General features: G+C 38.9%; 18 non-coding genes across 18 annotated transcripts; all 18 read right to left on the bottom strand.

The window, feature by feature from the left end:
• Positions 1-992: 992 nt before the first annotated feature.
• Positions 993-1,183, bottom strand: LOC134849675 (U2 spliceosomal RNA). Its single transcript, XR_010163688.1, has one exon. It is a non-coding gene; the product is annotated as a U2 spliceosomal RNA (small nuclear RNA).
• Positions 1,184-3,830: 2,647 nt separating this feature from the next.
• LOC134849458 (U2 spliceosomal RNA) lies at positions 3,831-4,021 on the bottom strand. The gene has a single exon (XR_010163476.1). It is a non-coding gene; the product is annotated as a U2 spliceosomal RNA (small nuclear RNA).
• A 1,249-nt stretch (positions 4,022-5,270) lies between these two features.
• LOC134849674 (U2 spliceosomal RNA) lies at positions 5,271-5,461 on the bottom strand. The gene has a single exon (XR_010163687.1). It is a non-coding gene; the product is annotated as a U2 spliceosomal RNA (small nuclear RNA).
• Positions 5,462-6,714: 1,253 nt separating this feature from the next.
• LOC134849630 (U2 spliceosomal RNA) lies at positions 6,715-6,905 on the bottom strand. The gene has a single exon (XR_010163644.1). It is a non-coding gene; the product is annotated as a U2 spliceosomal RNA (small nuclear RNA).
• A 1,226-nt stretch (positions 6,906-8,131) lies between these two features.
• On the bottom strand, positions 8,132-8,322 carry LOC134849623 (U2 spliceosomal RNA). The gene has a single exon (XR_010163637.1). It is a non-coding gene; the product is annotated as a U2 spliceosomal RNA (small nuclear RNA).
• A 1,249-nt stretch (positions 8,323-9,571) lies between these two features.
• On the bottom strand, positions 9,572-9,762 carry LOC134849633 (U2 spliceosomal RNA). The gene has a single exon (XR_010163647.1). It is a non-coding gene; the product is annotated as a U2 spliceosomal RNA (small nuclear RNA).
• Positions 9,763-11,011: 1,249 nt separating this feature from the next.
• LOC134849752 (U2 spliceosomal RNA) lies at positions 11,012-11,202 on the bottom strand. The gene has a single exon (XR_010163759.1). It is a non-coding gene; the product is annotated as a U2 spliceosomal RNA (small nuclear RNA).
• A 992-nt stretch (positions 11,203-12,194) lies between these two features.
• LOC134849669 (U2 spliceosomal RNA) lies at positions 12,195-12,385 on the bottom strand. Its single transcript, XR_010163682.1, has one exon. It is a non-coding gene; the product is annotated as a U2 spliceosomal RNA (small nuclear RNA).
• A 992-nt stretch (positions 12,386-13,377) lies between these two features.
• LOC134849446 (U2 spliceosomal RNA) lies at positions 13,378-13,568 on the bottom strand. The gene has a single exon (XR_010163464.1). It is a non-coding gene; the product is annotated as a U2 spliceosomal RNA (small nuclear RNA).
• A 992-nt stretch (positions 13,569-14,560) lies between these two features.
• On the bottom strand, positions 14,561-14,751 carry LOC134849445 (U2 spliceosomal RNA). The gene has a single exon (XR_010163463.1). It is a non-coding gene; the product is annotated as a U2 spliceosomal RNA (small nuclear RNA).
• A 1,249-nt stretch (positions 14,752-16,000) lies between these two features.
• Positions 16,001-16,191, bottom strand: LOC134849739 (U2 spliceosomal RNA). The gene has a single exon (XR_010163748.1). It is a non-coding gene; the product is annotated as a U2 spliceosomal RNA (small nuclear RNA).
• Positions 16,192-17,440: 1,249 nt separating this feature from the next.
• On the bottom strand, positions 17,441-17,631 carry LOC134849673 (U2 spliceosomal RNA). Its single transcript, XR_010163686.1, has one exon. It is a non-coding gene; the product is annotated as a U2 spliceosomal RNA (small nuclear RNA).
• Positions 17,632-18,880: 1,249 nt separating this feature from the next.
• LOC134849688 (U2 spliceosomal RNA) lies at positions 18,881-19,071 on the bottom strand. Its single transcript, XR_010163700.1, has one exon. It is a non-coding gene; the product is annotated as a U2 spliceosomal RNA (small nuclear RNA).
• A 1,249-nt stretch (positions 19,072-20,320) lies between these two features.
• Positions 20,321-20,511, bottom strand: LOC134849671 (U2 spliceosomal RNA). Its single transcript, XR_010163684.1, has one exon. It is a non-coding gene; the product is annotated as a U2 spliceosomal RNA (small nuclear RNA).
• Positions 20,512-21,761: 1,250 nt separating this feature from the next.
• On the bottom strand, positions 21,762-21,952 carry LOC134849629 (U2 spliceosomal RNA). Its single transcript, XR_010163643.1, has one exon. It is a non-coding gene; the product is annotated as a U2 spliceosomal RNA (small nuclear RNA).
• A 1,248-nt stretch (positions 21,953-23,200) lies between these two features.
• LOC134849554 (U2 spliceosomal RNA) lies at positions 23,201-23,391 on the bottom strand. The gene has a single exon (XR_010163570.1). It is a non-coding gene; the product is annotated as a U2 spliceosomal RNA (small nuclear RNA).
• Positions 23,392-24,636: 1,245 nt separating this feature from the next.
• Positions 24,637-24,827, bottom strand: LOC134849477 (U2 spliceosomal RNA). Its single transcript, XR_010163494.1, has one exon. It is a non-coding gene; the product is annotated as a U2 spliceosomal RNA (small nuclear RNA).
• A 1,249-nt stretch (positions 24,828-26,076) lies between these two features.
• On the bottom strand, positions 26,077-26,267 carry LOC134849281 (U2 spliceosomal RNA). The gene has a single exon (XR_010163307.1). It is a non-coding gene; the product is annotated as a U2 spliceosomal RNA (small nuclear RNA).
• Positions 26,268-26,704: the final 437 nt, after the last annotated feature.

Below are 26,704 nucleotides of genomic sequence, written 5' to 3'. Positions count from 1 at the left end.
CATACGACATGGGCTTAACGATGTGGACAAAGACAGAATCTGCAGTTCTGCCTGAGGCATTGGAGTAATTCCGCTTCCATTTATATCCTGACTAGCATATAACTATGTGCATTACTTTTAAAACACTCGCCCTCGCGCGAGAGTAGAAATATGCTCTTATACGATGTAAAATTTTGCACGCTCACGTTATAATTTATGCAATTCAAACAAAATTTGAAAAATTGACAATTTTCAGAATACTTTTGGCCCAATGAGTTTTATGGCCAAATCGGCTGGTCAAAACCTACGGAGCGTGTACAGGGTGTCTTAGATGACCATCTATGGCATGATAGCCGCTCACTCAACGTTAGTGGCATATGGTCGAATACCAGCCAGGATACTGATAGATGCTTTTAGCCTAATTGTTGTGATAAACTTATTAAATAGGTAAGTTTTCAAATCTATTTGATAAGTTTCTTTGAATGCACTCTGCGACAGCAGAGAGCACCCCATTTTATGAAAAATGCAAGAAAAAAATTGCACTAAATTAAAAGTTAGCTTTTAGGTCGATTTTCTTCCAAAATGGCCGAATTTCAGCTCCCCCCAAAATTTCAACTGATGATTACTCCACGAACACTGAAGCTAAAGAAGTCGTTTTGGGCTCGTTGGAATTGTTCTGAGTCCAAAATTGTGATATGATATTGAAAAAATAAGATTTAGACAGAAAAGAACAAAAATTTTGAAATTTTTGTTTTTTGCACCACGCTCGATTAGGCTTAACTTTTTGGCATCACCGAGCTTTCAAGAACTCATAACTTTGAACTGGTTCGACGAAATTGGTTCATTTTCTCAGACCCCCAAGATTTGACGATGGTCTTACGATAGAAATAGAAAAATTTGGAAGTTTTAAGTTTTTTGGGCAAGTTATGGCCGTTCGCGCAATTCACCAGGCTCAATTAGACTCTTCATACTGACATCTTCACTCTATTAAGGTAATTTGCAGGTTCAGAATTTTCAGGTGGACTGCTCCCGATGGTAGTGTAAGACCGGGACAATCCGTGAGTCAACTGAAGCAAGCTTTGGTGTTAACTCGGGAAGTAAAAATCAGTTTAATATTGGTGCCAGGCTATGCCCAGCATGCCAGATATTAAGCTGACAAGAACAGATACTACACATGATTTTAGCCAAAAGGCCGAGAAGTGATAGCTAAACCTTTTCCTATTTTTGGTACATGCCTTGAACACAACAATGAAAAAACAGCTCGCATCATAAAAATTTATATTTATCCGACTGGGTTGAGAGCTGGGTTGCTCCCGGACCAACTTATGAAAGGTCAAGGGGGAAAGTTGAAAAGAGGTAGCCATAATGACACTTCGCCCTAACAAAACTTAGCCCCCTGCTGGCTAGTAAATCTATCGTAAGAGTACAGTAGACTACGTTATAACCATCTGCGTTTGTGCCGTTACATACGACATGGGCTTAACGATGTGGACAAAGACAGAATCTGCGGTTCTGCCTTAGGCATTTGAGTAATTCCGCTTCCATTTATATCCTGACTAGCATATAACTATGTACATTACTTTTAAAACACTCGCCCTCGCGCGAGAGTAGAAATATGCTCTTATACGATGTAAAATTTTGCACGCTCACGTTATAATTTATGCAATTCAAACAAAATTTGAAAAATTGACAATTTTCAGAATACTTTTGGCCCAATGAGTTTTATGGCCAAATCGGCTGGTCAAAACCTACGGAGCGTGTACAGGGTGTCTTAGATGACCATCTATGGCATGATAGCCGCTCACTCAACGTTAGTGGCATATGGTCGAATACCAGCCAGGATACTGATAGATGCTTTTAGCCTAATTGTTGTGATAAACTTATTAAATAGGTAAGTTTTCAAATCTATTTGATAAGTTTCTTTGAATGCACTCTATCAAATCCAACCAAGCACTTAAAATTGTGGCCTACGCCGATGATATTAGTGTTTTCATTAAACGCGCTTGTATCGGAAATTTACTTGATGAAATCAATAAGTTCAATTTGGTATCAAAACTTGCTATAAATGTAGATAAAACCAAAGTTCTGAGTTTAGGTTTCGTGCCTAAACAGTTGAAGAAAGTATCAGCCCTTAAATTATTAGGCATACGCTTAAGCTTGAATGATTCATTGAAAATTAAAACCAAGATATTGGAAGATACGATTAATAATTCAGCTAAATTCAGCTTAAAATGTATGACTCTCCGGGCGCCAAGCCTGAGTATTGAGACTTTTGTGACCTCAGGACTCGTATATGTGATGAGGCACTTGGAGTTGACAAAAACTTTCATTGATAGGTTAGAAATGAAATTGATTAACAGTGTATGGCTTGGAGGAAAACATTCAATCAACAAGCAGATCTTATACCTTCCATTCAATAATGGAGGGACAGGCTTCAAAAAATTCTATTTTTATATTGCGGCTGGAAAAATTATCGACATGGTATCCCTACTTAATACCTTGGGTAGCAACAAAGAAGTGATCTACTTCAAAAAATCTAAGATTTTCAGATCCTTCAAAAATTTCTTAATTAAAAAAAACATTTTCATTCTCGAGTTTGCTCGAGATAGTTTTCAGCTAGTTCAAAATGGAAAAGTAATTGATCCTATGAAGATGAACATATCTAGTCTTTATGCAGAGTTGATGCTTCCAAATTATAAAACGCTGGTTATAGCTAGAAAAATTGCGAGTTTCTACCCGGATCTTAATCTATCAGACAAATCTTTGATTTTTCAATTCCTAACCAAAATATGGAAACATAAAAAGTTCACCCCTCTAGATAAAAACATTCTCTACTTATTTTTCTTAAACAGTTATCTGGATAAGCCCAGGAAATGGATTAAAAATTTGGTGGACCACCCCCTTTGTTACTCTTGTGAAAGAGAGTTCGAAACCATGCAACATTTGTTTTTTGCTTGTGAAAACTGCTCTACTTTTAAAGAAAAACTTAATTTCAATTCAATAAAAGATCTGCTTGTTGAAGAAAATGTAATAGGCATGAAATACATTGTAGCTAAGCTGATATCATCATGGTGTCAAGATACATCTGAATATCTCAAAAAACTTGGTTCCATTCCATAAAATGATTATCTTCATGGTGTATTATTTTACATTTGATGTCGTATTTTTTTCTGCTAACTGTAACTAAATATGTGTAACTAATTGCTTTCCTTTTTTGTAATTTGTAATTACAATCGTTAATAAATTATTTGAAAGCATAATTGTTGTGATAAACTTATTAAATAGGTAAGTTTTCAAATCTATTTGATAAGTTTCTTTGAATGCACTCTGCGACAGCAGAGAGCACCCCGTTTTATGAAAAATGCAAGAAAAAAATTGCACTAACTTAAAAGTTAGCTTTTAGGTCGATTTTCTTCCAAAATGGCCGAATTTCAGCTCCCCCCAAAATTTCAACTGATGATTACTCCACGAACACTGAAGCTAAAGAAGTCGTTTTGAGCTCGTTGGAACTGTTCTGAGTCCAAAATTGTGATACGATATTAAAAAAATAAAATTTAGACAGAAAAGAACAAAAATTTTGAAATTTTCGTTTTTTGCACCACGCTCGATTAGGCTTAACTTTTTGGCATCACCGAGCTTTCAAGAACTCATAACTTTGAACTGGTTCGACGAAATTGGTTCATTTTCTCAGTCCCCCAAGATTTGACAATGGTCTTACGATAGAAACAGCAAAATTTGGAAGTCTTAAGTTTTTTGGGCAAGTTATGGCCGTTCGCGCAATTCACCAGTCTCAATTAGACTCTTCATACTGACATCTTCACTCTATTAAGGTAATTTGCAGGTTCAGAATTTTCAGGTGGACTGCTCCCGATGGTAGTGTAAGACCGGGACAATCCGTGAGACAACTGAAGCAAGCTTCGGTGTTAACTCGGGAAGTAAAAATCAGTTTAATATTGGTGCCAGGCTATGCCCAGCATGCCAGATATTAAGCTGACAAGAACAGATACTACACATGATCTTAGCCAAAAGGCCGAGAAGCGATAGCTAAACCTTTTCCTAATTTTGGTAGATGCCTTGAACACAACAATGAAAAAACAGCTCGCATCATAAAAATTTATATTTATCCGACTGGGTTGAGAGCTGGGTTGCTCCCGGACCAACTTATGAAAGGTCAAGGGGGAAAGTTGAAAAGAGGTAGACATAATGACACTTCGCCCTAACAAAACTCCCCTGTTGGCTAGTAAATCTATCGTAAGAGTACAGTAGACTACGTTATAACCATCTGCGTTTGTGCCGTTACATACGACATGGGCTTAACGATGTGGACAAAGACAGAATCTGCAGTTCTGCCTGAGGCATTGGAGTAATTCCGCTTCCATTTATATCCTGACTAGCATATAACTATGTGCATTACTTTTAAAACACTCGCCCTCGCGCGAGAGTAGAAATATGCTCTTATACGATGTAAAATTTTGCACGCTCACGTTATAATTTATGCAATTCAAACAAAATTTGAAAAATTGACAATTTTCAGAATACTTTTGGCCCAATGAGTTTTATGGCCAAATCGGCTGGTCAAAACCTACGGAGCGTGTACAGGGTGTCTTAGATGACCATCTATGGCATGATAGCCGCTCACTCAACGTTAGTGGCATATGGTCGAATACCAGCCAGGATACTGATAGATGCTTTTAGCCTAATTGTTGTGATAAACTTATTAAATAGGTAAGTTTTCAAATCTATTTGATAAGTTTCTTTGAATGCACTCTGCGACAGCAGAGAGCACCCCATTTTATGAAAAATGCAAGAAAAAAATTGCACTAAATTAAAAGTTAGCTTTTAGGTCGATTTTCTTCCAAAATGGCCGAATTTCAGCTCCCCCCAAAATTTCAACTGATGATTACTCCACGAACACTGAAGCTAAAGAAGTCGTTTTGGGCTCGTTGGAATTGTTCTGAGTCCAAAATTGTGATACGATATTGAAAAAATAAGATTTAGACAGAAAAGAACAAAAATTTTGAAATTTTTGTTTTTTGCACCACGCTCGATTAGGCTTAACTTTTTGGCATCACCGAGCTTTCAAGAACTCATAACTTTGAACTGGTTCGACGAAATTGGTTCATTTTCTCAGACCCCCAAGATTTGACGATGGTCTTACGATAGAAATAGAAAAATTTGGAAGTTTTAAGTTTTTTGGGCAAGTTATGGCCGTTCGCGCAATTCACCAGGCTCAATTAGACTCTTCATACTGACATCTTCACTCTATTAAGGTAATTTGCAGGTTCAGAATTTTCAGGTGGACTGCTCCCGATGGTAGTGTAAGACCGGGACAATCCGTGAGTCAACTGAAGCAAGCTTTGGTGTTAACTCGGGAAGTAAAAATCAGTTTAATATTGGTGCCAGGCTATGCCCAGCATGCCAGATATTAAGCTGACAAGAACAGATACTACACATGATTTTAGCCAAAAGGCCGAGAAGTGATAGCTAAACCTTTTCCTATTTTTGGTACATGCCTTGAACACAACAATGAAAAAACAGCTCGCATCATAAAAATTTATATTTATCCGACTGGGTTGAGAGCTGGGTTGCTCCCGGACCAACTTATGAAAGGTCAAGGGGGAAAGTTGAAAAGAGGTAGCCATAATGACACTTCGCCCTAACAAAACTTAGCCCCCTGCTGGCTAGTAAATCTATCGTAAGAGTACAGTAGACTACGTTATAACCATCTGCGTTTGTGCCGTTACATACGACATGGGCTTAACGATGTGGACAAAGACAGAATCTGCGGTTCTGCCTTAGGCATTTGAGTAATTCCGCTTCCATTTATATCCTGACTAGCATATAACTATGTACATTACTTTTAAAACACTCGCCCTCGCGCGAGAGTAGAAATATGCTCTTATACCATGTAAAATTTTGCACGCTCACGTTATAATTTATGCAATTCAAACAAAATTTGAAAAATTGACAATTTTCAGAATTTTTTTGGCCCAATGAGTTTTATGGCCAAATCGGCTGGTCAAAACCTACGGAGCGTGTACAGGGTGTCTTAGATGACCATCTATGGCATGATAGCCGCTCACTCAACGTTAGTGGCATATGGTCGAATACCAGCCAGGATACTGATAGATGCTTTTAGCCTAATTGTTGTGATAAACTTATTAAATAGGTAAGTTTTCAAATCTATTTGATAAGTTTCTTTGAATGCACTCTGCGACAGCAGAGAGCACCCCATTTTATGAAAAATGCAAGAAAAAAATTGCACTAACTTAAAAGTTAGGTTTTAGGTCGATTTTCTTCCAAAATGGCCGAATTTCAGCTCCCCCCAAAATTTCAACTGATGATTACTCCACAAACACTTAAGCTAAAGAAGTCGTTATGGGCTCGTTGGAATTGTTCTGAGTCCAAAATTGTGATACGATATTGAAAAAATAAAATTTAGACAGAAAAGAACAAAAATTTTGAAATTTTCGTTTTTTGCACCACGCTCGATTAGGCTTAACTTTTTGGCATCACCGAGCTTTCAAGAACTCATAACTTTGAACTGGTTCGACGAAATTGGTTCATTTTCTCAGTCCCCCAAGATTTGACGATGGTCTTACGATAGAAATAGAAAAATTTGGAAGTCTTAAGTTTTTTGGGCAAGTTATGGCCGTTCGCGCAATTCACCAGGCTCAATTAGACTCTTCATACTGACATCTTCACTCTATTAAGATAATTTGCAGGTTCAGAATTTTCAGGTGGACTGCTCCCGATGGTAGTGTAAGACCGGGAAAATCCGTGAGTCAACTGAAGCAAGCTTCGGTGTTAACTCGGGAAGTAAAAATCAGTTTAATATTGGTGCCAGGCTATGCCCAGCATGCCAGATATTAAGCTGACAAGAACAGATACTACACATGATCTTAGCCAAAAGGCCGAGAAGCTTGGTACATGCCTTGTACACAACAATGAAAAAACAGCTCGCATCATAAAAATTTATATTTATCCGACTGGGTTGAGAGCTGGGTTGCTCCCGGACCAACTTATGAAAGGTCAAGGGGGAAAGTTGAAAAGAGGTAGCCATAATGACACTTCGCCCTAACAAAACTCCCCTGCTGGCTAGTAAATCTATCGTAAGAGTACAGTAGACTACGTTATAACCATCTGCGTTTGTGCCGTTACATACGACATGGGCTTAACGATGTAGACAAAGACAGAATCTCCGGTTCTGCCTTAGGCATTTGAGTAATTCCGCTTCCATTTATATCCTGACTAGCATATAAGTATGTACATTACTTTTAAAACACTCGCCCTCGCGCGAGAGTAGAAATATGCTCTTATACCATGTGAAATTTTGCACGCTCACGTTATAATTTATGCAATTCAAACAAAATTTGAAAAATTGACAATTTTCAGAATTTTTTTGGCCCAATGAGTTTTATGGCTAAATCGGCTGGTCAAAACCTACGGAGCGTGTACAGGGTGTCTTAGATGACCATCTATGGCATGATAGCCGCTCACTCAACGTTAGTGGCATATGGTCGAATACCAGCCAGGATACTGATAGATGCTTTTAGCCTAATTGTTGTGATAAACTTATTAAATAGGTAAGTTTTCAAATCTATTTGATAAGTTTCTTTGAATGCACTCTGCGACAGCAGAGAGCACCCCATTTTATGAAAAATGCAAGAAAAAAATTGCACTAACTTAAAAGTTAGGTTTTAGGTCGATTTTCTTCTAAAATGGCCGAATTTCAGCTCCCCCCAAAATTTCAACTGATGATTACTCCACGAACACTGAAGCTAAAGAAGTCGTTTTGGGCTCGTTGGAATTGCTCTGAGTCCAAAATTGTGATACGATATTGAAAAAATAAAATTTAGACAGAAAAGAACAAAAATTTTGAAATTTTCGTTTTTTGCACCACGCTCGATTAGGCTTAACTTTTTGGCATCACCGAGCTTTCAAGAACTCATAACTTTGAACTGGTTCGACCAAATTGGTTCATTTTCTCAGTCCCCCAAGATTTGACGATGGTCTTACGATAGAAATAGAAAAATTTGGAAGTCTTAAGTTTTTTGGGCAAGTTATGGCCGTTCGCGCAATTCACCAGGCTCAATTAGACTCTTCATACTGACATCTTCACTCTATTAAGATAATTTGCAGGTTCAGAATTTTCAGGTGGACTGCTCCCGATGGTAGTGTAAGACCGGGATAATCCGTGAGTCAACTGAAGCAAGCTTCGGTGTTAACTCGGGAAGTAAAAATCAGTTTAATATTGGTGCCAGGCTATGCCCAGCATGCCAGATATTAAGCTGACAAAAACAGATACTACACATGATCTTAGCCAAAAGGCCGAGAAGCGATAGCTAAATTTTTTCCTAATTTTGGTACATGCCTTGAACACAACAATGAAAAAACAGCTCGCATCATAAAAATTTATATTTATCCGACTGGGTTGAGAGCTGGGTTGCTCCCGGACCAACTTATGAAAGGTCAAGGGGGAAAGTTGAAAAGAGGTAGCCATAATGACACTTCGCCCTAACAAAACTCCCCTGCTGGCTAGTAAATCTATCGTAAGAGTACAGTAGACTACGTTATAACCATCTGCGTTTGTGCCGTTACATACGACATGGGCTTAACGATGTAGACAAAGACAGAATCTCCGGTTCTGCCTTAGGCATTTGAGTAATTCCGCTTCCATTTATATCCTGACTAGCATATAACTATGTACATTACTTTTAAAACACTCGCCCTCGCGCGAGAGTAGAAATATGCTCTTATACCATGTAAAATTTTGCACGCTCACGTTATAATTTATGCAATTCAAACAAAATTTGAAAAATTGACAATTTTCAGAATTTTTTTGGCCCAATGAGTTTTATGGCCAAATCGGCTGGTCAAAACCTACGGAGCGTGTACAGGGTGTCTTAGATGACCATCTATGGCATGATAGCCGCTCACTCAACGTTAGTGGCATATGGTCGAATACCAGCCAGGATACTGATACATGCTTTTAGCCTAATTGTTGTGATAAACTTATTAAATAGGTAAGTTTTCAAATCTATTTGATAAGTTTCTTTGAATGCACTCTGCGACAGCAGAGAGCACCCCATTTTATGAAAAATGCAAGAAAAAAATTGCACTAACTTAAAAGTTAGGTTTTAGGTCGATTTTCTTCCAAAATGGCCGAATTTCAGCTCCCCCCAAAATTTCAACTGATGATTACTCCACGAACACTGAAGCTAAAGAAGTCGTTTTGGGCTCGTTGGAATTGTTCTGAGTCCAAAATTGTGATACGATATTGAAAAAATAAAATTTAGACAGAAAAGAACAAAAATTTTGAAATTTTCGTTTTTTGCACCACGCTCGATTAGGCTTAACTTTTTGGCATCACCGAGCTTTCAAGAACTCATAACTTTGAACTGGTTCGACCAAATTGGTTCATTTTCTCAGTCCCCCAAGATTTGACGATGGTCTTACGATAGAAATAGAAAAATTTGGAAGTCTTAAGTTTTTTGGGCAAGTTATGGCCGTTCGCGCAATTCACCAGGCTCAATTAGACTCTTCATACTGACATCTTCACTCTATTAAGATAATTTGCAGGTTCAGAATTTTCAAGTGGACTGCTCCCGATGGTAGTGTAAGACCGAGACAATCCGTGAGCCAACTGAAGCAAGCTTCGGTGTTAACTCGGGAAGTAAAAATCAGTTTAATATTGGTGCCAGGCTATGCCCAGCATGCCAGATATTAAGCTGACAAAAACAGATACTACACATGATCTTAGCCAAAAGGCCGAGAAGCGATAGCTAAACTTTTTCCTAATTTTGGTACATGCCTTGAACACAACAATGAAAAAACAGCTCGCATCATAAAAATTTATATTTATCCGACTGGGTTGAGAGCTGGGTTGCTCCCGGACCAACTTATGAAAGGTCAAGGGGGAAAGTTGAAAAGAGGTAGCCATAATGACACTTCGCCCTAACAAAACTCCCCTGCTGGCTAGTAAAATAATCGTAAGAGTACAGTAGACTACGTTATAACCATCTGCGTTTCTGCCGTTACATACGACATGGGCTTAACGATGTAGACAAAGACAGAATCTGCGGTTCTGCCTTAGGCATTTGAGTAATTCCGCTTCCATTTATATCCTGACTAGCATATAACTATGTACATTACTTTTAAAACACTCGCCCTCGCGCGAGAGTAGAAATATGCTCTTATACCATGTAAAATTTTGCACGCTCACGTTATAATTTATGCAATTCAAACAAAATTTGAAAAATTGACAATTTTTAGAATTTTTTTGGCCCAATGAGTTTTATGGCCAAATCGGCTGGTCAAAACCTACGGAGCGTGTACAGGGTGTCTTAGATGACCATCGATGGCATGATAGCTGCTCACTCAACGTTAGTGGCATATGGTCGAATACCAGCCAGGATACTGATAGATGCTTTTAGCCTAATTGTTGTGATAAACTTATTAAATAGGTAAGTTTTCAAATCTATTTGATAAGTTTCTTTGAATGCACTCTGCGACAGCAGAGAGCACCCCATTTTATGAAAAATGCAAGAAAAAAATTGCACTAACTTAAAAGTTAGGTTTTAGGTCGATTTTCTTCCAAAATGGCCGAATTTCAGCTCCCCCCAAAACTTCAACTGATGATTACTCCACGAACACTGAAGCTAAAGAAGTCGTTTTGGGCTCGTTGGAATTGTTCTGAGTCCAAAATTGTGATACGATATTGAAAAAATAAAATTTAGACAGAAAAGAACAAAAATTTTGAAATTTTCGTTTTTTGCACCACGCTCGATTAGGCTTAACTTTTTGGCATCACCGAGCTTTCAAGAACTCATAACTTTGAACTGGTTCGACCAAATTGGTTCATTTTCTCAGTCCCCCAAGATTTGACGATGGTCTTACGATAGAAATAGAAAAATTTGGAAGTCTTAAGTTTTTTGGGCAAGTTATGGCCGTTCGCGCAATTCACCAGGCTCAATTAGACTCTTCATACTGACATCTTCACTCTATTAAGATAATTTGCAGGTTCAGAATTTTCAGGTGGACTGCTCCCGATGGTAGTGTAAGACCGAGACAATCCGTGAGTCAACTGAAGCAAGCTTCGGTGTTAACTCGGGAAGTAAAAATCAGTTTAATATTGGTGCCAGGCTATGCCCAGCATGCCAGATATTAAGCTGACAAGAACAGATACTACACATGATCTTAGCCAAAAGTGCGAGAAGCGATAGCTAAACTTTTTCCTAATTTTGGTACATGCCTTGAACACAACAATGAAAAAACAGCTCGCATCATAAAAATTTATATTTATCCGACTGGGTTGAGAGCTGGGTTGCTCCCGGACCAACTTATGAAAGGTCAAGGGGGAAAGTTGAAAAGAGGTAGCCATAATGACACTTCGCCCTAACAAAACTCCCCTGCTGGCTAGTAAATCTATCGTAACAGTACAGTAGACTACGTTATAACCATCTGCGTTTGTGCCGTTACATACGACATGGGCTTAACGATGTAGACAAAGACAGAATCTGCGGTTCTGCCTTAGGCATTTGAATAATTCCGCTTCCATTTATATCCTGACTAGCATATAACTATGTACATTACTTTTAAAACACTCGCCCTCGCGCGAGAGTAGAAATATGCTATTATACCATGTAAAATTTTGCACGCTCACGTTATAATTTATGCAATTCAAACAAAATTTGAAAAATTGACAATTTTCAGAATTTTTTTGGCCCAATGAGTTTTATGGCCAAATCGGCTGGTCAAAACCTACGGAGCGTGTACAGGGTGTCTTAGATGACCATCGATGGCATGATAGCTGCTCACTCAACGTTAGTGGCATATGGTCGAATACGAGCCAGGATACTGATAGATGCTTTTAGCCTAATTGTTGTGATAAACTTATTGAATAGGTAAGTTTTCAAATCTATTTGATAAGTTTCTTTGAATGCACTCTGCGACAGCAGAGAGCACCCCATTTTAGCTTAACTTTTTGGCATCACCGAGCTTTCAAGAACTCATAACTTTGAACTGGTTCGACCAAATTGGTTCATTTTCTCAGTCCCCCAAGATTTGACGATGGTCTTACGATAGAAATAGAAAAATTTGGAAGTCTTAAGTTTTTTGGGCAAGTTATGGCCGTTCGCGCAATTCACCAGGCTCAATTAGACTCTTCATACTGACATCTTCACTCTATTAAGATAATTTGCAGGTTCAGAATTTTCAGGTGGACTGCTCCCGATGGTAGTGTAAGACCGAGACAATCCGTGAGTCAACTGAAGCAAGCTTCGGTGTTAACTCGGGAAGTAAAAATCAGTTTAATATTGGTGCCAGGCTATGCCCAGCATGCCAGATATTAAGCTGACAAGAACAGATACTACACATGATCTTAGCCAAAAGGGCGAGAAGCGATAGCTAAACCTTTTCCTAATTTTGGTACATGCCTTGAACACAACAATGAAAAAACAGCTCGCATCATAAAAATTTATATTTATCCGACTGGGTTGAGAGCTGGGTTGCTCCCGGACCAACTTATGAAAGGTCAAGGGGGAAAGTTGAAAAGAGGTAGCCATAATGACACTTCGCCCTAACAAAACTCCCCTGCTGGCTAGTAAATCTATCGTAACAGTACAGTAGACTACGTTATAACCATCTGCGTTTGTGCCATTACATACGACATGGGCTTAACGATGTAGACAAAAACAGAATCTGCGGTTCTGCCTTAGGCATTTGAATAATTCCGCTTCCATTTATATCCTGACTAGCATATAACTATGTACATTACTTTTAAAACACTCGCCCTCGCGCGAGAGTAGAAATATGCTATTATACCATGTAAAATTTTGCACGCTCACGTTATAATTTATGCAATTCAAACAAAATTTGAAAAATTGACAATTTTCAGAATTTTTTTGGCCCAATGAGTTTTATGGCCAAATCGGCTGGTCAAAACCTACGGAGCGTGTACAGGGTGTCTTAGATGACCATCGATGGCATGATAGCTGCTCACTCAACGTTAGTGGCATATGGTCGAATACGAGCCAGGATACTGATAGATGCTTTTAGCCTAATTGTTGTGATAAACTTATTGAATAGGTAAGTTTTCAAATCTATTTGATAAGTTTCTTTGAATGCACTCTGCGACAGCAGAGAGCACCCCATTTTAGCTTAACTTTTTGGCATCACCGAGCTTTCAAGAACTCATAACTTTGAACTGGTTCGACCAAATTGGTTCATTTTCTCAGTCCCCCAAGATTTGACGATGGTCTTACGATAGAAATAGAAAAATTTGGAAGTCTTAAGTTTTTTGGGCAAGTTATGGCCGTTCGCGCAATTCACCAGGCTCAATTAGACTCTTCATACTGACATCTTCACTCTATTAAGATAATTTGCAGGTTCAGAATTTTCAGGTGGACTGCTCCCGATGGTAGTGTAAGACCGAGACAATCCGTGAGTCAACTGAAGCAAGCTTCGGTGTTAACTCGGGAAGTAAAAATCAGTTTAATATTGGTGCCAGGCTATGCCCAGCATGCCAGATATTAAGCTGACAAGAACAGATACTACACATGATCTTAGCCAAAAGGCCGAGAAGCGATAGCTAAACCTTTTCCTAATTTTGGTACATGCCTTGAACACAACAATGAAAAAACAGCTCGCATCATAAAAATTTATATTTATCCGACTGGGTTGAGAGCTGGGTTGCTCCCGGACCAACTTATGAAAGGTCAAGGGGGAAAGTTGAAAAGAGGTAGCCATAATGACACTTCGCCCTAACAAAACTCCCCTGCTGGCTAGTAAATCTATCGTAACAGTACAGTAGACTACGTTATAACCATCTGCGTTTGTGCCGTTACATACGACATGGGCTTAACGATGTAGACAAAGACAGAATCTGCGGTTCTGCCTTAGGCATTTGAGTAATTCCGCTTCCATTTATATCCTGACTAGCATATAACTATGTACATTACTTTTAAAACACTCGCCCTCGCGCGAGAGTAGAAATATGCTCTTATACCATGTAAAATTTTGCACGCTCACGTTATAATTTATGCAATTCAAACAAAATTTGAAAAATTGACAATTTTCAGAATTTTTTTGGCCCAATGAGTTTTATGGCCAAATCGGCTGGTCAAAACCTACGGAGCGTGTACAGGGTGTCTTAGATGACCATCGATGGCATGATAGCTGCTCACTCAACGTTAGTGGCATATGGTCGAATACGAGCCAGGATACTGATAGATGCTTTTAGCCTAATTGTTGTGATAAACTTATTGAATAGGTAAGTTTTCAAATCTATTTGATAAGTTTCTTTGAATGCACTCTGCGACAGCAGAGAGCACCCCATTTTAGCTTAACTTTTTGGCATCACCGAGCTTTCAAGAACTCATAACTTTGAACTGGTTCGACCAAATTGGTTCATTTTCTCAGTCCCCCAAGATTTGACGATGGTCTTACGATAGAAATAGAAAAATTTGGAAGTCTTAAGTTTTTTGGGCAAGTTATGGCCGTTCGCGCAATTCACCAGGCTCAATTAGACTCTTCATACTGATATCTTCACTCTATTAAGATAATTTGCAGGTTCAAAATTTTCAGGTGGACTGCTCCCGATGGTAGTGTAAGACCGAGACAATCCGTGAGTCAACTGAAGCAAGCTTCGGTGTTAACTCGGGAAGTAAAAATCAGTTTAATATTGGTGCCAGGCTATGCCCAGCATGCCAGATATTAAGCTGACAAGAACAGATACTACACATGATCTTAGCCAAAAGGCCGAGAAGCGATAGCTAAACCTTTTCCTAATTTTGGTACATGCCTTGAACACAACAATGAAAAAACAGCTCGCATCATAAAAATTTATATTTATCCGACTGGGTTGAGAGCTGGGTTGCTCCCGGACCAACTTATGAAAGGTCAAGGGGGAAAGTTGAAAAGAGGTAGCCATAATGACACTTCGCCCTAACAAAACTCCCCTGCTGGCTAGTAAATCTATCGTAACAGTACAGTAGACTACGTTATAACCATCTGCGTTTGTGCCGTTACATACGACATGGGCTTAACGATGTAGACAAAGACAGAATCTGCGGTTCTGCCTTAGGCATTTGAGTAATTCCGCTTCCATTTATATCCTGACTAGCATATAACTATGTACATTACTTTTAAAACACTCGCCCTCGCGCGAGAGTAGAAATATGCTCTTATACCATGTAAAATTTTGCACGCTCACGTTATAATTTATGCAGTTCAAACAAAATTTGAAAAATTGACAATTTTCAGAATTTTTTTGGCCCAATGAGTTTTATGGCCAAATCGGCTGGTCAAAACCTACGGAGCGTGTACAGGGTGTCTTAGATGACCATCGATGGCATGATAGCTGCTCACTCAACGTTAGTGGCATATGGTCGAATACGAGCCAGGATACTGTTAGATGCTTTTAGCCTAATTTTTGTGATAAACTTATTGAATAGGTAAGTTTTCAAATCTATTTGATAAGTTTCTTTGAATGCACTCTGCGACAGCAGAGAGCACCCCATTTATTGAAAAATGCAAGAAAAAAATTGCACTAACTTAAAAGTTAGGTTTTAGGTCGATTTTCTTCCAAAATGGCCGAATTTCAGCTCGCCCCAAAATTTCAACTGATGATTACTCCACGAACACTGAAGCTAAACAAGTCGATTTGGGCTCGTTGGAATTGTTCTGAGTCCAAAATTGTGATACGATATTGAAAAAATAAAATTTAGACAGAAAAGAACAAAAATTTTGAAATTTTCGTTTTTTGCACCACGCTCGATTAGGCTTAACTTTTTGGCATCACCGAGCTTTCAAGAACTCATAACTTTGAACTGGTTCGACCAAATTGGTTCATTTTCTCAGTCCCCCAAGATTTGACGATGGTCTTACGATAGAAATAGAAAAATTTGGAAGTCTTAAGTTTTTTGGGCAAGTTATGGCCGTTCGCGCAATTCACCAGGCTCAATTAGACTCTTCATACTGACATCTTCACTCTATTAAGATAATTTGCAGGTTCAGAATTTTCAGGTGGACTGCTCCCGATGGTAGTGTAAGACCGAGACAATCCGTGAGTCAACTGAAGCAAGCTTCGGTGTTAACTCGGGAAGTAAAAATCAGTTTATTATTGGTGCCAGGCTATGCCCAGCATGCCAGATATTAAGCTGACAAGAACAGATACTACAAATGATTTTAGCCAAAAGGCCGAGAAGCGATAGCTAAACCTTTTCCTAATTTTGGTACATGCCTTGAACACAACAATGAAAAAACAGCTCGCATCATAAAAATTTATATTTATCCGACTGGGTTGAGAGCTGGGTTGCTCCCGGACCAACTTATGAAAGGTCAAGGGGGAAAGTTGAAAAGAGGTAGCCATAATGACACTTCGCCCTAACAAAACTCCCCTGCTGGCTAGTAAATCTATCGTAACAGTACAGTAGACTACGTTATAACCATCTGCGTTTGTGCCGTTACATACGACATGGGCTTAACGATGTAGACAAAGACAGAATCTGCGGTTCTGCCTTAGGCATTTGAGTAATTCCGCTTCCATTTATATCCTGACTAACATATAACTATGTACATTTTTTTTAAAACACTCGCCCTCGCGCGAGAGTAGAAATATGCTCTTATACCATGTAAAATTTTGCACGCTCACGTTATAATTTATGCAATTCAAACAAAATTTGAAAAATTGACAATTTTCAGAATTTTTTTGGCCCAATGAGTTTTATGGCCAAATCGGCTGGTCAAAACCTACGGAGCGTGTACAGGGTGTCTTAGATGACCATCGATGGCATGATAGCTGCTCACTCAACGTTAGTGGCATATGGTCGAATACGAGCCAGGATACTGATAGATGCTTTTAGCCTAATTGTTGTGATAAACTTAATGAATAGGTAAGTTTTCAAATCTATTTGATAAGTTTCTTTGAATGCACTCTGCGACAGCAGAGAGCACCCCATTTTATGAAAAATGCAAGAAAAAAATTGCACTAACTTAAAAGTTAGGTTTTAGGTCGATTTTCTTCCAAAATGGCCGAATTTCAGCTCCCCCCAAAATTTCAACTGATGATTACTCCACGAACACTGAAGCTAAAGAAGTCGTTTTGGGCTCGTTGGAATTGTTCTGAGTCCAAAATTGTGATACGATATTGAAAAAATAAAATTTAGACAGAAAAGAACAAAAATTTTGAAATTTTCGTTTTTTGCACCACGCTCGATTAGGCTTAACTTTTTGGCATCACCGAGCTTTCAAGAACTCATAACTTTGAACTGGTTCGACCAAATTGGTTCATTTTCTCAGTCCCCCAAGATTTGACGATGGTCTTACGATAGAAATAGAAAAATTTGGAAGTCTTTAGTTTTTTGGGCAAGTTATGGCCGTTCGCGCAATTCACCAGTCTCAATTAGACTCTTCATACTGACATCTTCACTCTATTAAGATAATTTGCAGGTTCAGAATTTTCAGGTGGACTGCTCCCGATGGTAGTGTAAGACCAGGACAATCCGTGAGTCAACTGAAGCAAGCTTCGGTGTTAACTCGGGAAGTAAAAATCAGTTTAATATTGGTGCCAGGCTATGCCCAGCATGCCAGATATTTAGCTGACAAAAACAGATACTACACATGATCTTAGCCAAAAGGCCGAGAAGCGATAGCTACACCTTTTCCTAATTTTGGTACATGCCTTGAACACAACAATGAAAAAACAGCTCGCATCATAAAAATTTATATTTATCCGACTGGGTTGAGAGCTGGGTTGCTCCCGGACCAACTTATGAAAGGTCAAGGGGGAAAGTTGAAAAGAGGTAGCCATAATGACACTTCGCCCTAACAAAACTCCCCTGCTGGCTAGTAAATCTATCGTAAGAGTACAGTAGACTACGTTATAACCATCTGCGTTTGTGCCGTTACATACGACATGGGCTTAACGATGTGGACAAAGACAGAATCTGCGGTTCTGCCTTAGGCATTTGAGTAATTCCGCTTCCATTTATATCCTGACTAGCATATAACTATGTACATTACTTTTAAAACACTCGCCCTCGCGCGAGAGTAGAAATATGCTCTTATACCATGTAAAATTTTGCACGCTCACGTTATAATTTATGCAATTCAAACAAAATTTGAAAAATTGACAATTTTCAGAATTTTTTTGGCCCAATGAGTTTTATGGCCAAATCGGCTGGTCAAAACCTACGGAGCGTGTACAGGGTGTCTTAGATGACCATCGATGGCATGATAGCTGCTCACTCAACGTTAGTGGCATATGGTCGAATACGAGCCAGGATACTGATAGATGCTTTTAGCCTAATTGTTGTGATAAACTTATTGAATAGGTAAGTTTTCAAATCTATTTGATAAGTTTCTTTGAATGCACTCTGCGACAGCAGAGAGCACCCCATTTTATGAAAAATGCAAGAAAAAAATTGCACTAACTTAAAAGTTAGGTTTTAGGTCGATTTTCTTCCAAAATGGCCGAATTTCAGCTCGCCCCAAAATTTCAACTGATGATTACTCCACGAACACTGAAGCTAAAGAAGTCGTTTTGGGCTCGTTGGAATTGTTCTGAGTCCAAAATTGTGATACGATAATGAAAAAATAAAATTTAGACAGAAAAGAACAAAAATTTTGAAATTTTCGTTTTTTGCACCACGCTCGATTAGGCTTAACTTTTTGGCATCACCGAGCTTTCAAGAACTCATAACTTTGAACTGGTTCGACCAAATTGGTTCATTTTCTCAGTCCCCCAAGATTTGACGATGGTCTTACGATAGAAATAGAATAATTTGGAAGTCTTAAGTTTTTTGGGCAAGTTATGGCCGTTCGCGCAATTCACCAGGCTCAATTAGACTCTTCATACTGACATCTTCACTCTATTAAGATAATTTGCAGGTTCAGAATTTTCAGGTGGACTGCTCCCGATGGTAGTGTAAGACCGAGACAATCCGTGAGTCAACTGAAGCAAGCTTCGGTGTTAACTCGGGAAGTAAAAATCAGTTTATTATTGGTGCCAGGCTATGCCCAGCATGCCAGATATTAAGCTGACAAGAACAGATACTACACATGATTTTAGCCAAAAGGCCGAGAAGCGATAGCTAAACCTTTTCCTAATTTTGGTACATGCCTTGAACACAACAATGAAAAAACAGCTCGCATCATAAAAATTTATATTTATCCGACTGGGTTGAGAGCTGGGTTGCTCCCGGACCAACTTATGAAAGGTCAAGGGGGAAAGTTGAAAAGAGGTAGCCATAATGACACTTCGCCCTAACAAAACTCCCCTGCTGGCTAGTAAATCTATCGTAACAGTACAGTAGACTACGTTATAACCATCTGCGTTTGTGCCGTTACATACGACATGGGCTTAACGATGTAGACAAAGACAGAATCTGCGGTTCTGCCTTAGGCATTTGAGTAATTCCGCTTCCATTTATATCCTGACTAGCATATAACTATGTACATTACTTTTAAAACACTCGCCCTCGCGCGAGAGTAGAAATATGCTCTTATACCATGTAAAATTTTGCACGCTCACGTTATAATTTATGCAATTCAAACAAAATTTGAAAAATTGACAATTTTCAGAATTTTTTTGGCCCAATGAGTTTTATGGCCAAATCGGCTGGTCAAAACCTACGGAGCGTGTACAGGGTGTCTTAGATGACCATCGATGGCATGATAGCTGCTCACTCAACGTTAGTGGCATATGGTCGAATACGAGCCAGGATACTGATAGATGCTTTTAGCCTAATTGTTGTGATAAACTTAATGAATAGGTAAGTTTTCAAATCTATTTGATAAGTTTCTTTGAATGCACTCTGCGACAGCAGAGAGCACCCCATTTTATGAAAAATGCAAGAAAAAAATTGCACTAACTTAAAAGTTAGGTTTTAGGTCGATTTTCTTCCAAAATGGCCGAATTTCAGCTCCCCCCAAAATTTCAACTGATGATTACTCCACGAACACTGAAGCTAAAGAAGTCGTTTTGGGCTCGTTGGAATTGTTCTGAGTCCAAAATTGTGATACGATATTGAAAAAATAAAATTTAGACAGAAAAGAACAAAAATTTTGAAATTTTCGTTTTTTGCACCACGCTCGATTAGGCTTAACTTTTTGGCATCACCGAGCTTTCAAGAACTCATAACTTTGAACTGGTTCGACCAAATTGGTTCATTTTCTCAGTCCCCCAAGATTTGACGATGGTCTTACGATAGAAATAGAAAAATTTGGAAGTCTTTAGTTTTTTGGGCAAGTTATGGCCGTTCGCGCAATTCACCAGTCTCAATTAGACTCTTCATACTGACATCTTCACTCTATTAAGATAATTTGCAGGTTCAGAATTTTCAGGTGGACTGCTCCCGATGGTAGTGTAAGACCAGGACAATCCGTGAGTCAACTGAAGCAAGCTTCGGTGTTAACTCGGGAAGTAAAAATCAGTTTAATATTGGTGCCAGGCTATGCCCAGCATGCCAGATATTTAGCTGACAAAAACAGATACTACACATGATCTTAGCCAAAAGGCCGAGAAGCGATAGCTAAACCTTTTCCTAATTTTGGTACATGCCTTGAACACAACAATGAAAAAACAGCTCGCATCATAAAAATTTATATTTATCCGACTGGGTTGAGAGCTGGGTTGCTCCCGGACCAACTTATGAAAGGTCAAGGGGGAAAGTTGAAAAGAGGTAGCCATAATGACACTTCGCCCTAACAAAACTCCCCTGCTGGCTAGTAAATCTATCGTAAGAGTACAGTAGACTACGTTATAACCATCTGCGTTTGTGCCGTTACATACGACATGGGCTTAACGATGTAGACAAAGACAGAATCTGCGGTTCTGCCTTAGGCATTTGAGTAATTCCGCTTCCATTTATATCCTGACTAGCATATAACTATGTACATTACTTTTAAAACACTCGCCCTCGCGCGAGAGTAGAAATATGCTCTTATACCATGTAAAATTTTGCACGCTCACGTTATAATTTATGCAATTCAAACAAAATTTGAAAAATTGACAATTTTCAGAATTTTTTTGGCCCAATGAGTTTTATGGCCAAATCGGCTGGTCAAAACCTACGGAGCGTGTACAGGGTGTCTTAGATGACCATCGATGGCATGATAGCTGCTCACTCAACGTTAGTGGCATATGGTCGAATACCAGCCAGGATACTGATAGATGCTTTTAGCCTAATTGTTGTGATAAACTTATTAAATAGGTAAGTTTTCAAATCTATTTGATAAGTTTCTTTGAATGCACTCTGCGACAGCAGAGAGCACCCCATTTTATGAAAAATGCAAGAAAAAAATTGCACTAACTTAAAAGTTAGGTTTTAGGTCGATTTTCTTCCAAAATGGCCGAAATTCAAATCCCCCCAAAAATTTCAACTGATGATTACTCCACGAACACTGAAGCTAAAGAAGTCGTTTTGGGCTCGTTGGAATTGTTCTGAGTCCAAAATTGTGATACGGTATTGAAAAAATAAAATTTAGACAAAAAAGAACAAAAATTTTGAAATTTTCGTTTTTTGCACCACGCTCGATTAGGCTTAACTTTTTGGCATCACCGAGCTTTCAAGAACTCATAACTTTGAACTGGTTCGACCAAATTGGTTCATTTTCTCAGTCCCCCAAGATTTGACGATGGTCTTACGATAGAAATAGAAAAATTTGGAAGTCTTAAGTTTTTTGGGCAAGTTATGGCCGTTCGCGCAATTCACCAGGCTCAATTAGACTCTTCATACTGACATCTTCACTCTATTAAGATAATTTGCAGGTTCAGAATTTTCAGGTGGACTGCTCCCGATGGTAGTGTAAGACCGGGACAATCCGTGAGTCAACTGAAGCAAGCTTCGGTGTTAACTCGGGAAGTAAAAAGCAGTTTAATATTGGTGCCAGGCTATGCCCAGCATGCCAGATATTAAGCTGACAAGAACAGAAACTACACATGATCTTAGCCAAAAGGCCGAGAAGCGATAGCTAAACTTTTTCCTAATTTTGGTACATATCTTGAACACAACAATGAAAAAACAGCTCGCATCATAAAAATTTATATTTATCCGACTGGGTTGAGAGCTGGGTTGCTCCCGGACCAACTTATGAAAGGTCAAGGGGGAAAGTTGAAAAGAGGTAGCCATAATGACACTTCGCCCTAACAAAACTCCCCTGCTGGCTAGTAAATCTATCGTAAGAGTACAGTAGACTACGTTATAACCATCTGCGTTTGTGCCGTTACATACGACATGGGCTTAACGATGTAGACAAAGACAGAATCTGCGGTTCTGCCTTAGGCATTTGAGTAATTCCGCTTCCATTTATATCCTGACTAGCATATAACTATGTACATTACTTTTAAAACACTCGCCCTCGCGCGAGAGTAGAAATATGCTCTTATACCATGTAAAATTTTGCACGCTCACGTTATAATTTATGCAATTCAAACAAAATTTGAAAAATTGACAATTTTCAGAATTTTTTTGGCCCAATGAGTTTTATGGCCAAATCGGCTGGTCAAAACCTACGGAGCGTGTACAGGGTGTCTTAGATGACCATCGATGGCATGATAGCTGCTCACTCAACGTTAGTGGCATATGGTCGAATACCAGCCAGGATACTGATAGATGCTTTTAGCCTAATTGTTGTGATAAACTTATTAAATAGGTAAGTTTTCAAATCTATTTGATAAGTTTCTTTGAATGCACTCTGCGACAGCAGAGAGCACCTCATTTTATGAAAAATGCAAGAAAAAAATTGCACTAACTTAAAAGTTAGGTTTTAGGTCGATTTTCTTCCAAAATGGCCGAATTTCAGCTCCCCCCAAAATTTCAACTGATGATTACTCCACGAACACTGAAGCTAAAGAAGTCGTTTTGGGCTCGTTGGAATTGTTATGAGTCCAAAATTGTGATACGATATTGAAAAAATAAAATTTAGACAGAAAAGAACAAAAATTTTGAAATTTTCTTTTTTGCACCACGCTCGATTAGGCTTAACTTTTTGGCATCACCGAGCTTTCAAGAACTCATAACTTTGAACTGGTTCGACCAAATTGGTTCATTTTCTCAGTCCCCCAAAATTTGACAATGGTCTTACGATAGAAATAGAAAAATTTGTAAGTCTTAAGTTTTTTCGGCAAGTTATGGCCGTTCGCGCAATTCACCAGGCTTAATTAGACTCTTCATACTGACATCTTCACTCTATTAATATAATTTGCAGGTTCAGAATTTTCAGGTGGACTGCTCCCGATGGTAGTGTAAGACCGGGACAATCCGTGAGTCAACTGAAGCAAGCTTCGGTGTTAACTCGGGAAGTAAAAATCAGTTTAATATTGGTGCCAGGCTATGCCCAGCATGCCAGATATTAAGCTGACAAGAACAGAAACTACACATGATCTTAGCCAAAAGGCCGAGAAGCGATAGCTAAACCTTTTCCTAATTTTGGTACATGCCTTGAACACAACAATGAAAAAACAGCTCGCATCATAAAAATTTATATTTATCCGACTGGGTTGAGAGCTGGGTTGCTCCCGGACCAACTTATGAAAGGTCAAGGGGGAAAGTTGAAAAGAGGTAGCCATAATGACACTTCGCCCTAACAAAACTCCCCTGCTGGCTAGTAAATCTATCGTAAGAGTACAGTAGACTACGTTATAACAATCTGCGTTTGTGCCGTTACATACGACATGGGCTTAACGATGTAGACAAAGACAGAATCTGCGGTTCTGCCTTAGGCATTTGAGTAATTCCGCTTCCATTTATATCCTGACTAGCATATAACTATGTACATTACTTTTAAAACACTCGGCCTCGTGCGAGAGTAGAAATATGCTCTTATACCATGTAAAATTTTGCACGCTCACGTTATAATTTATGCAATTCAAACAAAATTTGAAAAATTGACAATTTTCAGAATTTTTTTGGCCCAATGAGTTTTATGGCCAAATCGGCTGGTCAAAACCTACGGAGCGTGTACAGGGTGTCTTAGATGACCATCGATGGCATGATAGCTGGTCACTCAACGTTAGTGGCATATGGTCGAATACCAGCCAGGATACTGATAGATGCTTTTAGCCTAATTGTTGTGATAAACTTATTAATTAGGTAAGTTTTCAAATCTATTTGATAAGTTTCTTTGAATGCACTCTGCGACAGCAGAGAGCACTTCATTTTATGAAAAATGCAAGCAAAAAATTGCACTAACTTAAAAGTTAGCTTTTAGGTCGATTTTCTTCCAAAATGGCCGAATTTCAGCTCCCCCCAAAATTTCAACTGATGATTACTCCACGAAAACTGAAGCTAAAGAAGTCGTTTTGAGCTCGTTGGAATTGTTCTGAGTCCAAAATTGTGATACGATATTGAAAAAATAAAATTTAGACAGAAAATAACAAAAATTTTGTTTCGTTTTTTGCACCACGCTCGATTAGGCTTAACTTTTTGGCATCACCGAGCTTTCAAGAACTCATAACTTTGAACTGGTTCGACGAAATTGATTCATTTTCTCAGTCCCCCAAGATTTGACGATGGTCTTACGATAGAAATAGCAAAATTTGGAAGTCTTAAGTTTTTTGGTCAAGTTATGGCCGTTCGCGCAATTCACCAGTCTCAATTAGACTCTTCATACTGACATCTTCACTCTATTAAGGTAATTTGCAGGTTCAGAATTTTCAGGTGGACTGCTCCCGATGGTAGTGTAAGACCGGGACAATCCGTGAGTCAACTGAAGCGAGCTTCGGTGTTAACTCGGGAAGTAAAAATCAGTTTAATATTGGTGCCAGGCTATGCCCAGCATGCCAGATATTAAGCTGACAAGAACAGATACTACACATGATCTTAGCCAAAAGGCCGAGAAGCGATAGCTAAACCTTTTCCTAATTTTGGTACATGCTTGAACACAACAATGAAAAAACAGCTCGCATCATAAAAATTTATATTTATCCGACTGGGTTGAGAGCTATGTTGCTCTCGGACCAACTTATGAAAGGTCAAGGGGGAAAGTTGAAAAGAGGTAGCCATAATGACACTTCGCCCTAACAAAACTCCCCTGCTGGCTAGTAAATCTATCGTAAGAGTACAGTAGACTACGTTATAACCATCTGCGTTTGTGCCGTTACATACGACATGGGCTTAACGATGTAGACAAAGACAGAATCTGCGGTTCTGCCTTAGGCATTTGAGTAATTCCGCTTCCATTTATATCCTGACTAGCATATAACTATGTACATTACTTTTAAAACACTCGCCCTCGCGCGAGAGTAGAAATATGCTCTTATACCATGTAAAATTTTGCACGCTCACGTTATAATTTATGCAATTCAAACAAAATTTGAAAAATTGACAATTTTCAGAATTTTTTTGGCCCAATGAGTTTTATGGCCAAATCGGCTGGTCAAAACCTACGGAGCGTGTACAGGGTGTCTTAGATGACCATCTATGGCATGATAGCCGCTCACTCAACGTTAGTGGCATATGGTCGAATACCAGCCAGGATACTGATAGATGCTTTTAGCCTAATTGTTGTGATAAACTTATTAAATAGGTAAGTTTTCAAATCTATTTGATAAGTTTCTTTGAATGCACTCTGCGACAGCAGAGAGCACCCCATTTTATGAAAAATGCAAGAAAAAAATTGTACTAACGTAAAAGTTAGCTTTTAGGTCGATTTTCTTCCAAAAAGGCCGAATTTCAGCTCCCCCCAAAATTTCAACTGATGATTACTCCACGAACACTGAAGCTAAAGAAGTCGTTTTGAGCTCGTTGGAATTGTTCTGAGTCCAAAATTGTGATACGATATTGAAAAATTAAAATTTAGACAGAAAATAACAAAAATTTTGAAATTTTCGTTTTTTTGCACCACGCTCGATTAGGCTTAACTTTTTGGCATCACCGAGCTTTCAAGAACTCATAACTTTGAACTGGTTCGACAAAATTGATTCATTTTCTCAGTCCCCCAAGATTTGACGATGGTCTTACGATAGAAATAGCAAAATTTGGAAGTCTTAAGTTTTTTGGGCAAGTTATGGCCGTTCGCGCAATTCACTAGTCTCAATTAGACTCTTCATACTGACATCTTCACTCTATTAAGGTAATTTGTAGGTTCAGAATTTTCAGGTGGACTGCTCCCGATGGTAGTGTAAGACCGGGACAATCCGTGAGTCAACTGAAGCAAGCTTCGATGTTAACTCGGGAAGTAAAAATCAGTTTAATATTGGTGCCAGGCTATGCCCAGCATGCCAGATATTAAGCTGACAAGAACAGATACTACACATGATCTTAGCCAAAAGGCCGAGAAGCGATAGCTAAACCTTTTCCTAATTTTGGTACATGCCTTGAACACAACAATGAAAAAACAGCTCGCATCATAAAAATTTATATTTATCCGACTGGGTTGAGAGCTATGTTGCTCCCGGACCAACTTATGAAAGGTCAAGGGGGAAAGTTGAAAAGAGGTAGCCATAATGACACTTCGCCCTAACAAAACTCCCCTGCTGGCTAGTAAATCTATCGTAAGAGTACAGTAGACTACGTTATAACCATCTGCGTTTGTGCCGTTACATACGACATGGGTTTAACGATGTAGACAAAGACAGAATCTGCGGTTCTGCCTTAGGCATTTGAGTAATTCCGCTTCCATTTATATCCTGACTAGCATATAACTATGTACATTACTTTTAAAACACTCGCCCTCGCGCGAGAGTAGAAATATGCTCTTATACCATGTAAAATTTTGCACG

The sequence above is a fragment of the Symsagittifera roscoffensis genome, chromosome 6 (assembly GCF_963678635.1).
Source record: "Symsagittifera roscoffensis chromosome 6, txSymRosc1.1, whole genome shotgun sequence".
Taxonomy (NCBI): domain Eukaryota; kingdom Metazoa; phylum Xenacoelomorpha; order Acoela; family Convolutidae; genus Symsagittifera; species Symsagittifera roscoffensis.
This window is presented reverse-complemented; position numbering and strand designations above follow the sequence as displayed.